Here is a 17,473-nt window from a genome sequence, read left to right on the forward strand (position 1 = left end):
AGTGAAACGTGGAACAGTAAACAATTCAGAATTGTTACTGAAGTCACTTTTATTATGTTTAAGTAATCCAGCAAATAGTTAACTGACAGAAAATACTGTTAACGGTCTTGCAGTCCTTTGGCCCTGCACTACTTCTTCATCTTTGTTTAAAGCACTCCATTTAGCAGTACATCTATTTTTTGTTTGAATAGTTCCTATGCTGGTGAAGAGCTACTACTTTGTGATTTAGTAGGATAAATAAATGTAGTATTAATAGTAGTGGCAGGTGAACCACATAAATCAATTATCAAACATGTTGTTTCTTTGTAATACATCCTTGCCCAGAGAGTCAAATGTGATGAGCCCTCTACAGATGAATAGTGAGAGGCATCTGTAGCTTCAAAGAATTTTGTAAAACAAGATGGTGAAAAAAATTAAGAGAGGGATAAAAAAATTCCTGTTTATAATGCCTTGTAAGAGCAATCTTAAGGCATTAGGGCCAAAGGAGAACTGAGACTGTCCTGTACTTTAATTCTGGAAATCAAAGTCTGAGAGGTGCAAACATTCAGTCCTCATGGCAAACAGTAATGCAAAGGTGAAATTTTTAAAAACACTCAGGGCTGCCTTGATTCTCCCCTACTGAATTCAACATTTTTATAGACATAAGCTGAGACCCAGTCTTATAGTCTGATCCTTATAAGTAAGTACTGCAGGAAGCTTAAAAGTGGCAGCGTTTATTCAAAATACTACAGACTTTAATCCTCCAAGCTCCTTCATGAGTTGGATATTATTGTCTCTGCATTATTAGTAGGAAAACTGAACAGTGACGTAAACATGGTATCAGAGCAAGTCAGAGACCGATCCAGGATTACAGCTCTAGAGTTCTTGACTTCTAACCCTCTATTAGCTCCAGTAATCGCACTCGCCTCCACAATAATAGCTTGGTATTGACTGAGGGGAAAGGTGGAAACAATAAAATAAATACTTAGTTCAACTAGTCCTCAGTTCAACTAATATAAGATGATTTCAACTACCTACTTTATCGTGCTTTTCCTAGTTCAGCTTTAAATTTAGTGCGTAGCTGAACTTTACTATTTCCCTTAAAATATTTTAGAGCAAAAGAAGGGGAGAGCCAGTGGTTTCTTTCCCTGTTCTATGCTGTTATGCATTCTTACAGTGCTGGTCATGTGCCAAATACTATCCAAGCTTCAATCTTTCAGATACTTCCTACTCTCTCTTTAGGTTTTTTTTAACAGTACCTGTCTGCATGCCTCATTTCTTCAAAATCTACCTTTTGAGAGTCCTCTTTGCCTTTCTTAACGTTTTCAGTGATCTGTTCCAATGGTTTACTATTCATATTTGCAAAGCAAAAAATGAAAGCAGGTGTATTTTTTCAACAGACCAAGATAAGGGTATATGTCATATCTAATATGCACAGAAGATAGCAGTTGAAAGACCAAAAATCACTGGTCTGTTTTGTTGTTATGTCTCGTTGCAAACTCATATTTAGGAGAGAGCACTGTGTAAATTACAAGATAGTAGATTTGGATTTCGTGTCAGCAGTAATTGCTTTGCAGTTAGGGTAACTTAATCTCTTTGCTTCTTTTTTGCCTGTTCTTAGGGGTGTTGCAAGATTTGGTATAAAGATACTTTAAAGAAGTTTCTTACTGTATGCTCAAAGGAACTGTTTAGGTGCAAAGAAAGGCAACTATCAGCTCTGTTTGATGCCCATATTAGTTTGAGAAGGTGGAGAAGAAGGAGAGAAAGCACATCAGGAAGGAGCAAATTAAACCAGGGCCAGGGGAGGAGACATTTGCTTTCTCTGGTATTTTATCTTCTCTCTGATTCTTACTGGTTTCTAATCTCATACAGACTTACTGTCTTGAATTTTCTGATATATGGACTGAGCTTTAAGAAAATAGTTAACAGAGACATTTGATTTATTGGTATATATCCATGTACCTGAATGCACCCCTAATGTTCCTGTTTTAAGCTGTCGGGTTGTTCTGTTCATAAAGCAACATTTCACGTTGCATCCTAAAATCTCCATGTAGTACAGAGCTTTTCTGAAGACTGACACTGCTTGTGGATTGTGTTATTTTATTCTAGTGGAATTAATTTTGCCTAAGAGCCCACACTCCAGTTATTCTTGAGACAGGACTGTAACCTTATAGGCAAAATGCTGATTTTTATCAAAAGGAAAAGAAACTAACAGCTTTGCCAGAGTATGTTGAACATGCGTATTTAATGACACTGCAGAGCATGGATTAGAAAATTGTCTGCATACTTCATAACTGATAGTAGAAACTGATTAAAGCGATTGATTGTACCCTGTGCAAGGAAGTATTTACAGTCATTACATTAATGCCAAAAAGCACCTGTCAGCTTCAGAAAGGGCATCTGCTGATTTGTTGACAGGCAATTTCAAGTTCTCTTTTTACAGAAACTCATATTAAGGGCTTCCTTGAATTAGATGATCTTTAACAGATATTTCCTTTTTGCTAGATGCTGAAAAGCAATTTTAGATACATCATGTGGTGTTTTCTTGATTCGTTTAAAACCCATGCTGAGAGATGCTGAAACAATCATTTTACGTAGTGATGTCTGTTATGCTGTCCCTTCCTATCCATGAATGCAGTTATGCTCTTATCTGACTGTTTACCGTTTACATGCGTCTTCCTACTCACAATGCATTCCCGTACATCTGCTTTGTTTAAAACAAAACCCACCTACACTGTGTTTAGTGAGACCTACTGAATACTGCATTGGATCATTCAGCAAAGAACTTGAGCGTTTCAGTGTTAAGCAGCTTCCCTCTTTTAGGATTGCTGTGAGATCTATGGCATTATAGCAGTTTGATATAGAAACAAGAAAGGGAAATAAAAACCTCCTCAGCTAGAATGACTACAGAATTGAGGATGGAACGGAAGCAAATGGACAAAGGGCCTAGAAGAAGTCTCATAACATAACTGCAGTGTTGCTCCCCTGAATTAGTCTAGCATAAGTTTGCTTTCTCTAGGCCTCTCCTTAAATGTCTGATGCAGCCTGTTTCAAGAATATATTGCAGTATTAGGTGTTCAGTGGCCAGGCTTGCTTTGTCAGTTAGAAAAATAGATAAGGCACATTTTGGATGATCATGTTCTGTGTTGAGGTAGAGTGTGTCCCTGTCTCAAGATGATTCAGGCATTTGTTATGTTTTCCAACTTTCTGCTTCTGCTTCTTCTGGGCCATGGGTAGTACAGATTGCTTTTGTTTTATAGTCTTAGCTAATGTGTTTGCAAATTGCAATGAAAGAATCTCAGAAAATTACGCTATACATCAGCTGAGACAGAACAAATGGTTTTTCGCTTCAGACTGTTCCAGTGTGGTATTTGAGTGCAAATCAGTAGTTTTTATGAAGTGGCTAAAGTTTGGTCTGAATAAGCTATATTTCAGAGAATCTAATAATCAAAAATTAAACAGATTTCCTGAAGATGGACAGGAAGATTACATTAAAGGGTGGTTTATGTTAACATTTGGCTTTACAAAGAGGAAGAAATATTGCTGTGTGGAATACTTAGCTTCATTAGCAAAAGTAGCCCAATTAAAATATTTGCCATATGTTTTTTTTAGGGATTTCAAATAGACCTTTCTTGAATTTTCCTTGATTCAGAGATGCTAACATTAAACGTGACACATGAGATGGTAATTACAAAGTAATTATTTGATTTTCACTAAATAGACATTTCCATTAAATTCCTTCTGTCAGTGTCTAGCTGAGGAAGTTGATTTTATAGCCAAATACAATATCAAGATGTCTTTCCTTTACTCAACTATGTAAGGAACAATAATGATAACTACCTCTTTTAATGTTCCTAGCCATCTGTACCTCGACACTCTGCGATGTCTGATGTGCTACTTTTTGATTAGGCTATCAGATTTGCTGAATGTGGACTTGATGCTTCCTTTTTTCCTTTTATGTAGGCTTGCAAAACAGCCACTTGTCTTTTATCCTGCTTTTTGTAATAATATCTTTGCATGTAATCTGCAAGGACTGGCTGTTAAGCTCTTCTGTCACAGCCCAGGGTGACACCTGTGATTAAAAGGTCTGCCTGAATTCCCCAGTCTCCAGGTTTTTGCTTGTAGTTTCAAGACGAAAAAAAGTCACTATGCTTCAAGTTTCATCTCCAGGATTGCAAAATCAGACACATTTGTCAGGCATGTGCACATACTGCGTAAAGAAATGTTTTAAGATACTGGAATGATATCTCTAGATGATGTTATACAGTTATGAATTTAGACCCAAATCCCAGCAGCAATAGGCTAGTTAAAATTTCTCCTGTGCTTCCACAAGCATGGAGATGAAATTTACTTCAGATGCCAGCCCTACCCAATATGTTGACGAGGGAAGGAAGCCAAGGTAGTATGTTACTATGGGCCACTAACTATGGAAAGTAGCATGACTTAGCCACGCTACACTGAGACATCACCTGCACAGCTCTGATGACTAATTTCTCTCCTTTGCACAGCCAGCCAGGCTGCTGACCATTTATCTCAGGGATATGAGACATTTCTACTGAACTGTGTGCTGCTGCTGAGTTCGCTTTGCAGCTTCTGAGAATCAAGGTAGCATTTGCAACCGTGGCCACTTATATACCCACCCAGTACTTTTCACAAGCTGTTGTCATTTGTCCCTGAAGGTTCACTTGTCATTTATGTTATATGTTTCTTCAGCAAGTTGAAACCTGACAGTAAACTCCAGTTTGCATTGCTCTTGGCAATTCATGTATTTTATACCCAGATAATGCTTCTGTCTATGATTTTTTTTGTTTGGTTTGGTTTATTTGTTGGTGTCTGTGTGATTGCTCCTCTGTGTCTAGACAAAAGGAAAAACACTGAAGAACCAGAAAGATCTACTGACTGGTCATCTCATTACTTGTGTTTGAGGACCAGTGATACTGATCAGCACATTTCGCTTTTACTTCTGTAATGGTGCAATGTACTGCCCCTTCCAGGAGACACTGCTGTCTCCTGCAGTGACAGTCACTGAAAAAATAATGTTCTGGACATTACTAAATAAGAAAGACATTTGACAGTGTCAGAAGTAGACTGCAACAGATGTGACAGATGTGAATATAACAGCTTTAGAAAAACTGGTCTGTTCAGCTCTCTACTTTTCAGGGGCATCTCTACAAATCCTGTTATTTTCATGCTAATCCATTTTATTTTTTGTTTCTTTAGATCTTTGTACTATAGAACTATAATTTATTAAAATGCGGTTTTTAACAATTGCTTAAGGTTTTTTTTGACTAACTGTAAGGAGGGCTGATATTCTAATATGCTGAGGAGGACAAAGAACATGGTATAAGATGCATTCATATTTTCCAACAGTCTTTGTGGTGTTTATACAACAGACTCGTAATAGCAGTCCCTTCTTGTGACAAATGTATCAAAGACAGAAATAGCACAGTTAATTTTTTAACATAAATAATTAGCAGGCTGCAAACATTTTTGTTTTTTTAACTAATTGCTCATGATTTTGTCATCCTAATTGTCTAGCCATAAGGTTGTAAAGTATTTCCACTGATGATGGTATAACTGTTTGCTTGCTGTTAAAGTTAATTCAATGCTAAACCGTAGCAGAGTGATTAGAAACATTTTTTTGGTAAATTAGTTAATAAAGTATTATATGTTGTAACTGGAAAGAAAACTTAAAAATTTTCAAGTGTGCTTACTTTATTTAGTGATCATATTATTAACAAATTCTAGTACCAGTACAAAAGGTAGTGCTTTCCGGTTTGGTTTTTAATTTTGAGTTTTTCATTCTTTGCTGCTGCTGCTGACCACAGAGGGTACAATTCATCAGTTCTTCTTGTAAAGAAAAATCTCCGTTTAAGTTGATGACATTTCATTCTCTTATTGGTTTAAAATGTGGTTCAACAAAAAGGAAGAGCCAGCTGTGACTATGAGAGTAGTGAAATTTCACATGAAGGTTAAAAGCAGTAATCTTGGGATATGAAGCCCCCCGATAGTTACAGAAAGGTGAAAGAGAGCAGAGAGGTGTTGGTGTAGAACAAAGGATATTGCATGGTGGGCGCAGAGCAAGCAACATTAAAATGAATGTGAGAGATCATGGATAGCAGCTTCAGAAATTGATGTCCCTGTTTTTATAGGGTTTGTTTTGCTGCTTATCAGAAATCTGAGCAGAAAGCAGGACATTACTTCTTGGATTAGTAAAGGAAGGGGCAGGCAGTAACTTGGTTTGCTCTGTATTTAGACTTGGTAGACTTTCATATTTCTTTTTAATAATTTTCTTTAGGAGAATTAGCAGCATGAATAAAACTTACACTATATGAGAGAAAGTGTGGGCTAACATTATACCAACGGTGAATTACCATCTTTTAGTGTACATATCCAGGTGAACCTCAAAATATGTCTGTTTAGGATTTTCTCTTACTCTAAAAAGTTATATTTGAAAGGATGCATTTAAATGGCCAGCAAACATTGAAGTTGTTGCCATTGTAAGTCTCTTTAGGGTAATACAGAAAGGTTATTAGAACAACTCATCCATAGATTGCATACTTAATCTGAGGTGCTGATACTCAATATCAGGTTTTATGGGTGAATTGCTTGCTCACGTTAGTGCGTTTTTGTAAAGCAGAACAGAGAAATAAATAAAAACCCCTTACACCAAACTTCCAGAACAAAACGATCAGCAGTGTTATGTAACATATAGTAACTTCCTGCAGTGGATATGGCAGCAGGTGCTTTTGTCCTTTGATAAGAGCAATTAGATTTTGAATCTCCAAACACTGGAATGTGACTGGGTGCGTATCTAAGGTACTGAAGTTCTTCAAAGTGTTTACAGTTGGGTGGCTTGTGTTAGTTGCATAAAATATAGCAGCTATTAATTTAAAGATCTATGTTATCTTTCCAGGAAGGATTTGGGAGACTGATTAGAAAACTTCACTGTGCTTCTAAATAAATCTTCGTCTGTAGCTGTAACAAACAACCTAATTATGACTTCTGAAACCAATTTTTCTAGGATCTATTTTCTTACCGTTTCATATAATCCAAGAAATTTAGTCTAAATGGTGTTATGAAGCAACTTGTGGAGGACTGGATTTCTTTTTCCTGAAATGACTCAGAAAATAATGGTAGCTCTTTATCTTTTTGTCTAGGAAAGCCCGAAAATATTTGGACTTAAATTTGATGAAATGCCATGTCAGGAGTGCTGGTTGTTTCAGCTGGAGCCTTTAAAACTTCCGCTTAGGAAAACGAAGTTACCCTCTGAAGTCTTCATGGCTTTTTATTCCTAATAAATGTTCATAGTATTCTCATGTGTTCATATTTGCAAATGGAAAAATGTAGGCTTCATGTAAAGTTTTAAAATTCTACTATTTTCTAAGAAAATGGCTGAGACATACCTAGCAATCTCTAAGCAGGAATGGCAAGCTATGCGCTGCAAGGATTCTTCCCAGAGCAGCTTCACAGTTACTACGTGGCAGATGCAGCAAAGTGGTTGAAGTGTCCCTATGTAATGTGAACACATCCAACTTGTCTACTTTAATGGTCTGTCATATGCAAAGTTTTCCTGGGGGTCTGTGCCATATTTGGTGTACATCCACATCTCTAGCACATCTGACATCCCATTTCTACAGCAGGACTATAGCAGTTTCACTGTGAAATGGGTGTTAGTAGAAGGAGAGACATATATTGTCCTGGACAGACACTGGGCGGAATGCTAGTGCTGCCTGAAATTCTGATAATCCTTTGGCATTCCTGCGTATGGCCAAGAGTCATCACAAGAACATGAGCTCAAGTTGATTTAGATACTGATTTGTGACTGTATTGTCACTGGCCATATTATCACCTTTAATAGGTTTTCTTTCATGAAAAGAGAATCTTTTAGTGCCCACTGATTCATATGATTGTTTATTGATCATGAAGTTATGATACAGATCTAAGTGGGGTTGATTGAAATATCAGAGTGGATGGCTCTTTTAATATCAAGCCGAGTGTGAGGATAAAGCAGAAGCTGGAAAAGGCTGTTGATGAGCAACAGGAGATCTGAATCCACCAGGACTGAGAACCAAGGAGGGCAGCAAGGCATGCTCTGGGCAGTGCTAGTAGGAGAAACAAGCTGAGAATGTGAGAAGCATCACGGCACTGGGAGAGAGATGCAGGGGCACTTGAGGAGCAGCTAGCACTTACTGAGAGTTTGTAGCTGCTCTTTAGCCTGTGTATGAGTTGTGTGTAGCAGAAACACAGTATGTCAGATGGAGGTGTGGAGTATAAGCAAGAAAAGACTAGCCAGTTTCCTATGGAAAAAGGACCACAGAGCCTCCGTGGAGTTGAAACCCTTGGATCTTTAGTCTGCTAAGAACTGAAATTTTGAGAAAGCCACGGGTGAGCAGCATCTTTGAACATTAGGCAGCAGGTAACTAAATACAAGCGAACAGAGGCCAAAAAAAGCAGCTTCATTGCTAGTATTGTAAAAAGTACTCCCAGAGAGAAATTCTGCAATAAGCAGAGTCCTTCACTAAGTAGAGAAATCCGTAGAGCTTAAAACTGTGTTTGACTTCAACCATGTGGGTCACAGGGTGGGGATGGCCGAGCCACAGACTGAATGGGCAGAGGAAGCAGGGTCTTCCCACTGGTGGCCACAGTGACACTGCATGTGTATTCTGCTAGATTGTAGGGTGAATTATTTAAATATTGTATGTCAAGACCTAAAAAAAGCTTGCAATGTAGTTAATATCTGTAAACTTAAATGGCTGTCCAAATGGAAGCTCCCCTATATAGGTACTCTGTCTTTACATACTGTGCTGAATAAATGCTCCTGTGTATGAATGAGGATGGGAGGATTTCTCCTGCCCCACCAGAATCACAGAATCACAGGATGTTAGGGATTGGAAGGGACCTCGAAAGATCATCTAGTCCAATCCCCCTGCCGGAGCAGGATTACCCAGACCATATCACACAGGAACGCGTCCAGGCGGGTTTTGAATGTCTCCAGAGAAGGAGACTCCACAACCTCTCTGGGCAGCCTGTTCCAGTGTTCAGTCACCCTCACCGTAAAGAAGTTTTTCCTCATATTTATGTGGAACGTCCTGTGTTCCAGCTTGCACCCATTGCCCCTTGTCCTGTCAATGGATGTCACTGAGAAGAGCCTGGCTCTATCCTCATGACACTTGCCCTTTACATATTTATAAACATTAATGAGGTCACCCCTCAGTCTCCTCTTCTCCAAGCTAAAGAGACCCAGCTCCCTCAGCCTCTCCTCATAAGGGAGATGTTCCACCCCCTTAATCATCTTCGTGGCTCTGCACTGGACTCTCTCTAGCAGCTCCCTGTCCTTCTTGAGAACTGAGGGGCCCAGAACTGGACACAGTATTCCAGATGCGGCCTCACCAGGGCAGAGTAGAGGGGGAGGAGAACCTCTCTTGACCTGCTAACCACACCCCTTCTAATACACCCCACAATGCCATTGGCCTTCCTGGCCACAAGGGCACACTGCTGGCTCATGGTCATCCTGTTGTCCACTAGGACCCCCAGGTCCCTTTCCCCTACGCTGCTCTCCAACAAGTCTGCCCCCAACTTGTACTCATACCTGGGGTTGTTCTTGCCCAGATGCAGGACTCTACACTTGCCCTTGTTATATTTCATTATATTATATTATATTCAGAAGGTGTGTGGTACAACCAGTATCTTTTCTTTTCCATTCTGTTGCTCTGAATTTCTCCCTTGTCTTAAAAATGGCTCCTTGTCTTTGTTTATCTTTTCTCTTTCATTTCCTGTAGTTTCAGTAGTTGTTTCCCTTAGGAAAACCAGGAGAATGCATCTGTATTTATCCATTTCCACAAACTTACTCCCTGTCCTGTTTTTTTCTCCTAGTTTTGAGAGGACAGAGGGTCTGATAACAGGTTCTGATAGGCAGAAGTTTGCCATCTCTCTTCTCTGCACACTGACATCTAATGGCAGGGACACATCTGAGATGGTTTTTTTTAAAGCCTTAGATTTTTTAAAACTCTCTGGACTGTTGCAGTCCAAAATGTGAGATCTGGTGGGTATATTTTTGTGTGGCACTCACTGTGTTAATCCCATGCTGTATACAGTCTGAGAGGCTTTCCAGAAAAGGGTATCCATAGAAGTGCTTAGCGTTCCTACCACTATTTATTCCCTTTTCAGACTTTTCATGAAATTTGCAATAAATATGGCAATAAGTACTTTGTTTTCTGGTTTGCCTATTTGCTAGAGAACTTTTTATTCTAGATTTCAATTGACAGAATATCGAAGACTACTGAGCCTCCTTTCACTCGTTATTCTGCAACTCACTTGTTTGTACACAGTCACCTCTACCATGAGATGTGTACCTCTTTATCAAATACTATGTATATTGTTTTTTACTCTTCTGTACTGTTCTCCATCATTTCCTACTGGCAAGCAGGCAGGGTGATGGATGTGAGGGAAAGAATGCTGTCATTAATATATGGTAACTTAGAGGAGTGCTATTTAGTTTTGGGTTTTTTTGTGGAGGTATATTTAAAATTAGTTTCTGTTTTATTACATTACAGACCTGAATTCAGTCAGTAATGACCTCAATAGTGCCTGTTTTAATGTAATCCCTGCTTGCTGACTGCTGTTCCAAGAATAAAAATTTAAGCCAAAAGATTTAATGAAATCCTTTGGGATTAGTGCTCACTGGGCTGGGGAAATTGCATATCAACCTTTTCTTTGTACTCTAACCATACAGTTTGGTATTTGAATAGGAGGGTGTCCAAGAGAGACAACTCTGAGTTCATCAATAATTTACATTTTTGTTAGTTACAAACCTGGTATTTGGGATTCTGTTGCCATAGCAATCCATCTGGACCTGAACGGATAGTGTTTTAAGTGGTGGTTGTATAGGGATTCACAGTGTGTGCTTTAAATCCCTTCTAAACTAATCCTCAGATCTGTTCTGTGACTTACTTGAGGCTTCGACAAAATCAGTGTTACTCACTGTAAAAAGTTTATGCTGAGCAGATTAAGCCCGTAAAATGTTAGAATATGCATATGATTAAGGACTGTAAAGTTCATAATGTATGAAAATTTCTGTTTCAATATGTGAAGCAATTAATAAATGCCCACAACTCCATTTTTTTCAAAATACATTTAATTTGTTGCACATTATGCAACTAGAAATTATCCAGACTCTGTACTGGTTATTAGCTAATTTAAACTTCATAATCGAATGCTAGCCTCATTTTCCCAGATGTCAGTTCTATGTTTTACAGATGTCAGTCTATTCATAATACTGTATAAGTTCCACTTTCAATTAATCTGATTTTCTCTCTTATAAATAATTCTAAAGCAGAGAATAAAATTTGAAATTCCCATTTTCATTTCTAACATTACTGGAGTTGACTTTTGAGGCTGCACTGCTAAATTCAGTAGGCTAAAGACCAGCTGCTTTTTGTTTGAAGTTTGGTTTATATTTTCTCACTTTGCCACCCAAAATTTCAATATGATTTATTCAAAACCTCCCAGATATGCCTCATAAAGGGACATCCTCAGGTCTGAAAGACGATCTATAAACTCCTCATCAAATTTGGGCTAAGTTTCAGCTCTGTCAAAACCAAAACCCTCCAGAAACTGATTTTCGGAGCTTTTAGTTCTTCATAACAAAAATGTTGTCCAGTTGTGCTCTCAACCTGTCACTAAACTGTAATGACGATGTATTAGCAGCTCTTTATTACTCCAGAGTATAAAGATTCAGTCTGCAAAATTATTCTTCAATGTTTGAAAGGAGAGAGAAATATTCAAATAACAGCCATATGCTCTACTAATGAGTGTTTAGCCCATAATCCTAAACAGACAAAAATTGTTTCTTCATGGAGTTTATAAAAGACCACAGAGTTCTTCCTGGCTGTAAAAATAGTAACAGAATAAAGAAACTGCAGATGGCCTAAGAGATTTTGAGAAATCTTTAATAACCATGCAACTTCCTTTTTGTCTTTTATATTACAGTTCACAATGAATAGTGAAGCTTATAATAGAAGGGGCTTATTTTTGCCATGATTCTGTGATGCTAAAAACGTTCTTTGTCACCTGTAATAAATGTAAATCTACTCTATTTCTGTATGAGTTAAACAAGAGTTTCCTGAGAAAAACTGTAAAGGGTCCTTTCCTTTCAGTGGAGTAGGGTTTCATAAGCAAAGATATGCGTGTATATTCTTAAATTCAGTGTGGCTGACTGAACTGTGTTTATTTCAGATGTCCAGTTCTTCTACCCCAGCTTAATGGGACTATTTCCATAATTGGTTACCACTAAAGGTAACTGGGAACAGCGAGCTTAGAATTAATTAAAAAAGGCTTTGTTTTGATTGCTTTTGCATATGCTTGTAACTAACTGAAGTAAAAGTTGCAGATCATTTACATGATTACTTACCCTAAAATTACATGCCCTGAAGTTTCTTCTGTAGATAGCATTTGTAAAATTTAGATTATGCTTCAAAGGGATATTACAAGATGTATTCAGGCATATCAAAATGTGTTTCTGTTGATATTTCCAATGGTTTCATTAGGAAAAGTCTTCCCTTGCAAATATTATTGAAATGAAAACGAAGCATTGGAAGATACTAGCAGTATGACAGATGCTATTTGTAGCTCTGGAAATATAGTTGTCACTGCAGGGGATCTCCTGCACTGAAGACCCACAGAAGTCCATAACCAAGGGTGAATGAATTAATCTTCCAACGCATCTCATAAAAAATAGCCTGTGTTTAATAGTAAGTGATAGAAACACAGGCGAATTTCTCTGGTAATTTTTTTGATCTTTCTCTAGAAATGCAAGTCTTTCCTGTTTATTTCTCTCTGTATGTTTCAGCTCTGCAAATCCTTGCAAAGAGTGCTGGTATTTAGTCTCCTTGATTACTGTTGATTTTTATTGATTGATTTTTACTTATTCATTCCAGATCCACATTATGTTTTTCATATGTTTCGGAAACTCTGTCTGTCAACTTCAAGGAAGCAGGCAGGCCGTCTCTGTTTGCACTTAATGAAGCACCACACTTACTCATGGGTTTGCTTAAATTTGCTTCTCTAATCTAGCACATAACCTGTATTTCTGTTCAATTATTTCCAATTAATACTCAAGTAAACATCTGTCTTTCCTTTCCATTTTCTGTCTTTGCAGCAGAAATAAATAGTTAATCTTCTGAAAGGCTCAGTAATAACATGACACAGCTTGACACAGACAGTTTAGAGAAACAGGGAAGATTGAGGCAGTATACCACAGAGCAGGTGTGACTCTGTGTGTTAATTTCTCTACGGCACTTGCAGCTACCTCTATTCAAATGCAAGATGTACATACAGACCTGAACCAAAACCCTGGCTCTGAACCCCGGGAGAAGGTTGGGATTAGAGCTTTTAATTGAAACCTGTCTCTGAGTGTGTCTGAATTTCAAATCCCTCCATTTGGGAGGGCTTGAATGACAGGGAGAAGCAAAGTTTTGGTTGAACCCATTCAAGAGGTATTGGAGTACAGCAGTTCAGATTAGGTCTGTCATGGCCTGTACCAGGATATTTTATACACCTGATAAGGAGCACCAAGCTATTTAAGGCCTGCTAAGACTATTGTCAGATGTATTATAAATGCTGGGAAAGAAGTGAGTTGATCCCACAGCTGTGTTTTACACCAGCGTCTGAATTATTCTAAACCCTTTCAAAATAAGGGTTTCATATCATTGTCCTGCTAACTTTGCATTGTTCAATTGCTCCACAACTCCTCACTGATGTCTAGGACATGACAAAACAGGCTGTTAGACAGAAGAGCTAATCCCTACAGGTAAAAAAAGTTTAAAACTAGTAACAACATAATACTGTATGCTTCAGACTCACAGACTACGTAGCCCTCAGCTCCAAACAGCTGTTACTTGCTGCCTAACAGGTTTCTTAGTAGACTGACATGCAAGTGAGTGATTTCTGGGATACCATAGATATTGACAGAACTATACAGAAGGCAATATTAATTTTTTTACTAATAAAGAAGAGAAAATTAGATTTTTTTAATCAGTTATGTTCTGAATCTTTTATTATTTGAGTCGTGGAAGATGGTAGCCTGGTTAATTTAGAGTGAGATGCTGGATGGAATCACGATTTGCTTTTTTTATAGACCAGAGTAAGAGCTGATGTGATATAGTTTGATGGCAGTTTCACTTTCCTCTGACAAAGTTGATATAAAATTAAAAATACATTTACCTATCTTCGTAACTGTGCATTTGTCTCCCTTTTTTAACTGCATCAGAATTGGTCATCTTTGCATTTAAGCACCTTCGCAGCTTGATCCTGCCTGCTCTTTCACGTTAATGTTGCCCTTACTGCAACCCTTATTGCCCATCAGTCCCAGTTTTCTCCTTTCTCTCATGCAGCCTTTATTAATGAAAATAGTTAATAGTAAAAATCTGCAAAGCCAGTATGCCGTGTTCCTTCAAGTCCTGCCTTAAAACTCACCTGTGATGCCTGTAAACTGCTCAAGAAAGGCTAAGCAGCTGGTGTGCTGTGATCAGTGCTTACTGTGCTAATTGTCTGCATGGAACAGTGGGAGTGAGGCAGCAAACGCCCCTCTACAGCGTGTCCCACTCTCCTCCAGAATCAGTGGGGGAGGCTGTGGCTGTCATTGGAGGTACACGTTGTTTCTTCCTTAACTCCTTGGTCTAACAGGGTAATCCAGCCAAGATCTAATACAGTGTGAGAATTTAATTTTGACCAAAGGATTGCCAACCTCACAGGTGTGAGAGCCTGTCCCCTTCCCTGAAATGGGGAGAGCTGCAGGTGCCCCAATGCAATTCAGATGCCCAGAATTTGATATGAGGTTTCAAAAGGGTTTTGTCCCCTGAACCTGTGGATTTCCCATCTCTGCTGCTATTGTAGTACCTAAGACTGGAAACCTTGCCTTTTAAGGAAAAAGAGCGATGTGGATTTTCTCTTCTGGATGCTTTCACAAAACCCCAAGGCTTTAAATCTCGGAATAAAGCAAAACTAAATATGAAAATGGCAAACTTCTACGGTACAAATGAAACGAGGTCATTTATTTTATGTAGATGATAAATGCATGTATTTATTTTTCTTACAGAAACGTGGAGTCCTGAATAAACAAAGAGAAGAGAGTTTAGCACACAGTCTGCATTGTGAACAGTAAGTGACCAAATTACATACTCTGAAGCTAAACACTGTTTGTACTTCCAGGGGTTTTTTGTATTTTTTCTTATTTGCCGTTCTTTTTAACAAGCATATGAAATTAGTGCAGTGAGCATTTCTATCTTTTATCCAACTCAGTTTATTTCACGGGGGTAGACTTTTATTAATCCTATAATAGTTTTAGGTAAGAGGCCCAGATAAGCTACACAATGTGTCTTCGTCGCTGCCCATACTGAAAATATTGCCTTTTTTCTTCTCAATAAAAGTGACTTGTAATACTAGAAGGCACCAAGCTAAAAACAGTATTAAACTGATATTTGTTCACACCTGAAATTCTGCAGAAAAACACCTGGGTTTATCAGCATAGTCAGATCCTGTTGGGTGAGGACATGAATAAGGGAGGTTTATGGGTTTGTGTTAACCACTTAATCACTAATTGTTCTGAACTGCCCTGCTCAGAGCTGTGCTGTTCACTGCACTTAATCACTGACTAATTGTTCTGAACTGCCCTGCTCAGAGCTGTGCTGTTCACTGCACAGTATGACCAATCACAATGCATGGCTGCACTGGCCTTTGGTAACTACAGCTTTATAAAACATCAAGAAATTAAGACTACTCACTGAGACAAGAAAATGAGCCATGGTTGTGATATGGATGATACTATTGATGTTGTCCTTTGAAAAAAATCTCAGGCTGCTGATGAAGTACCAGTCGTGATACAGTAGAAAACAGGCATGGCTTTTATTGCCAATCCTAAATAATAATGCCCTGGGAAACGCAGCAGGGTCTGTGGGTGTAATGCATTTCTGGGTGTTAAAAGGTGGCAATATCCTTTGGGAACCAAAGCGGGTGAATGTGTATTAAGGCGTTTCTATTAACAGTTCCAACAAAACAATTCTTCTATGCTAGGTGCTAACAGAGCCTACCTTTTTGTGGTAGAAGATTGTGGAAAGTAAATAATGTGCAGAGAATATGTACTCCTCAGCACCATTCTGGTTATAGAATATACATTTGATGGTATATCATGCAGTAGAATTGGAGGAATTTTATTGTCATATATGAAATCTGTATTCATTTAGCCAAACTGGCGTATGGAACGGACTAGTTTTGGATAGAAATAAATCTTGGATATTTTTTTGCAAGCAGTAAAAATACAACTATTTGGTGGAAAAGAATATGTATAAACCTCAAGAGCCAAAAAATGCCCAGTATCTCTCTGGGCAACCAAGTTCAAGAATGGGTTTTAACATCATGTTTAATCAGACAACACAAAAGGAAACGTGTGACATTTCACTGAAGCTGAGGGCAACGTAATGCTTGTTTGAAAATCTGTGTAGTTATTTATAGAATGTACTAATCTGTGCTGCCAGTAGGCATTTTTTAGACATATAGCGAATCATACATATGTTCCAGAAGCACACTAGGAAAAAAAATTGTTTTACAAAAACTTCTCAAAACTTTTATCTTATTTATCTATTCCTCTTAAGTTTCCATTGCTGCTTCTGTCAATCATACTTTCCTTCCATTTTCTCTTCTTTCCCCCTGTGACTTTTGTTTATATTCACTACATGCTACCATACCCCTCTTCACTCTTTATCTTTCCAGTCTTTTACCAATACAGCTAATCTGCTCCAACTTCATAGTTTCTCCTCGCATCTCCCACACAGGGCCATCTCCTCTTCCTCTTGGCAGAGCTGCATTGCAGAATGTTCCCTATCTTTGGCAAATTTTGAGCTTGCTGTTTCTAGTATCAAATAGATGCTCTGCAGACCAAGAGCATTATTGGTATTGTCGGTTAATAATGCACAGAATAATGCCATATACGTGTATCTAAGGAATTTGCAAAAGGTTGCCACATATTGGAATATGGATCTTGCAATTTTTATTTGACATGCAGAAAGATACAGTGGAACTTTTGGGAGTTGTTATTTAGCGCATGGGATACCTTCAACCAAATCATTTATGCTTTTCCCCTGGATCTTAAGTTTTGGTAGCAGATGACTGATAGTTACATGCATAAATATTAACAATTCCAAGCAATTTTTATAATTCAACTGATGTATGTAGACAAAAAATCCAAGAGTTGCTATAGACCTGTTGGTACAAAGTAAATTTCACTACTGCAGACACTCGGAAGATTTTCTCCTCACTTCTATTCCTGTGTCAAGTGGCCAGAACTCACAGGCAGCTGTTTCAGAATAGTGTGGATTTACTTGTGCAGAGTGAGAAAGAATTAATCAACTATTGTTGTTACTTCATCACGTACAAATTCTCTCTGTGTTCTACTGGCAGAATAGGTTGGCAGAACGTTTTCATAGTATCCATCAGTTAA

The 17,473-nt window shown here is 38.2% G+C and overlaps 1 protein-coding gene across 1 annotated transcript in view; it reads left to right on the top strand.

The window, feature by feature from the left end:
• The window catches only part of SYT1 (synaptotagmin 1), a 289,650-nt gene that overhangs the window by 32,840 nt on the left and 239,337 nt on the right, over window positions 1-17,473 (top strand). The window contains exon 2 of the mRNA XM_068401570.1: window positions 15,077-15,138. The gene's annotated coding sequence lies outside the window, so the exon portion shown is untranslated. The remainder of the gene's footprint in view (window positions 1-15,076; window positions 15,139-17,473) is intronic.

This window comes from Nyctibius grandis, chromosome 5 (assembly GCF_013368605.1).
Source record: "Nyctibius grandis isolate bNycGra1 chromosome 5, bNycGra1.pri, whole genome shotgun sequence".
Classification (NCBI taxonomy): Eukaryota; Metazoa; Chordata; class Aves; order Nyctibiiformes; family Nyctibiidae; genus Nyctibius; species Nyctibius grandis.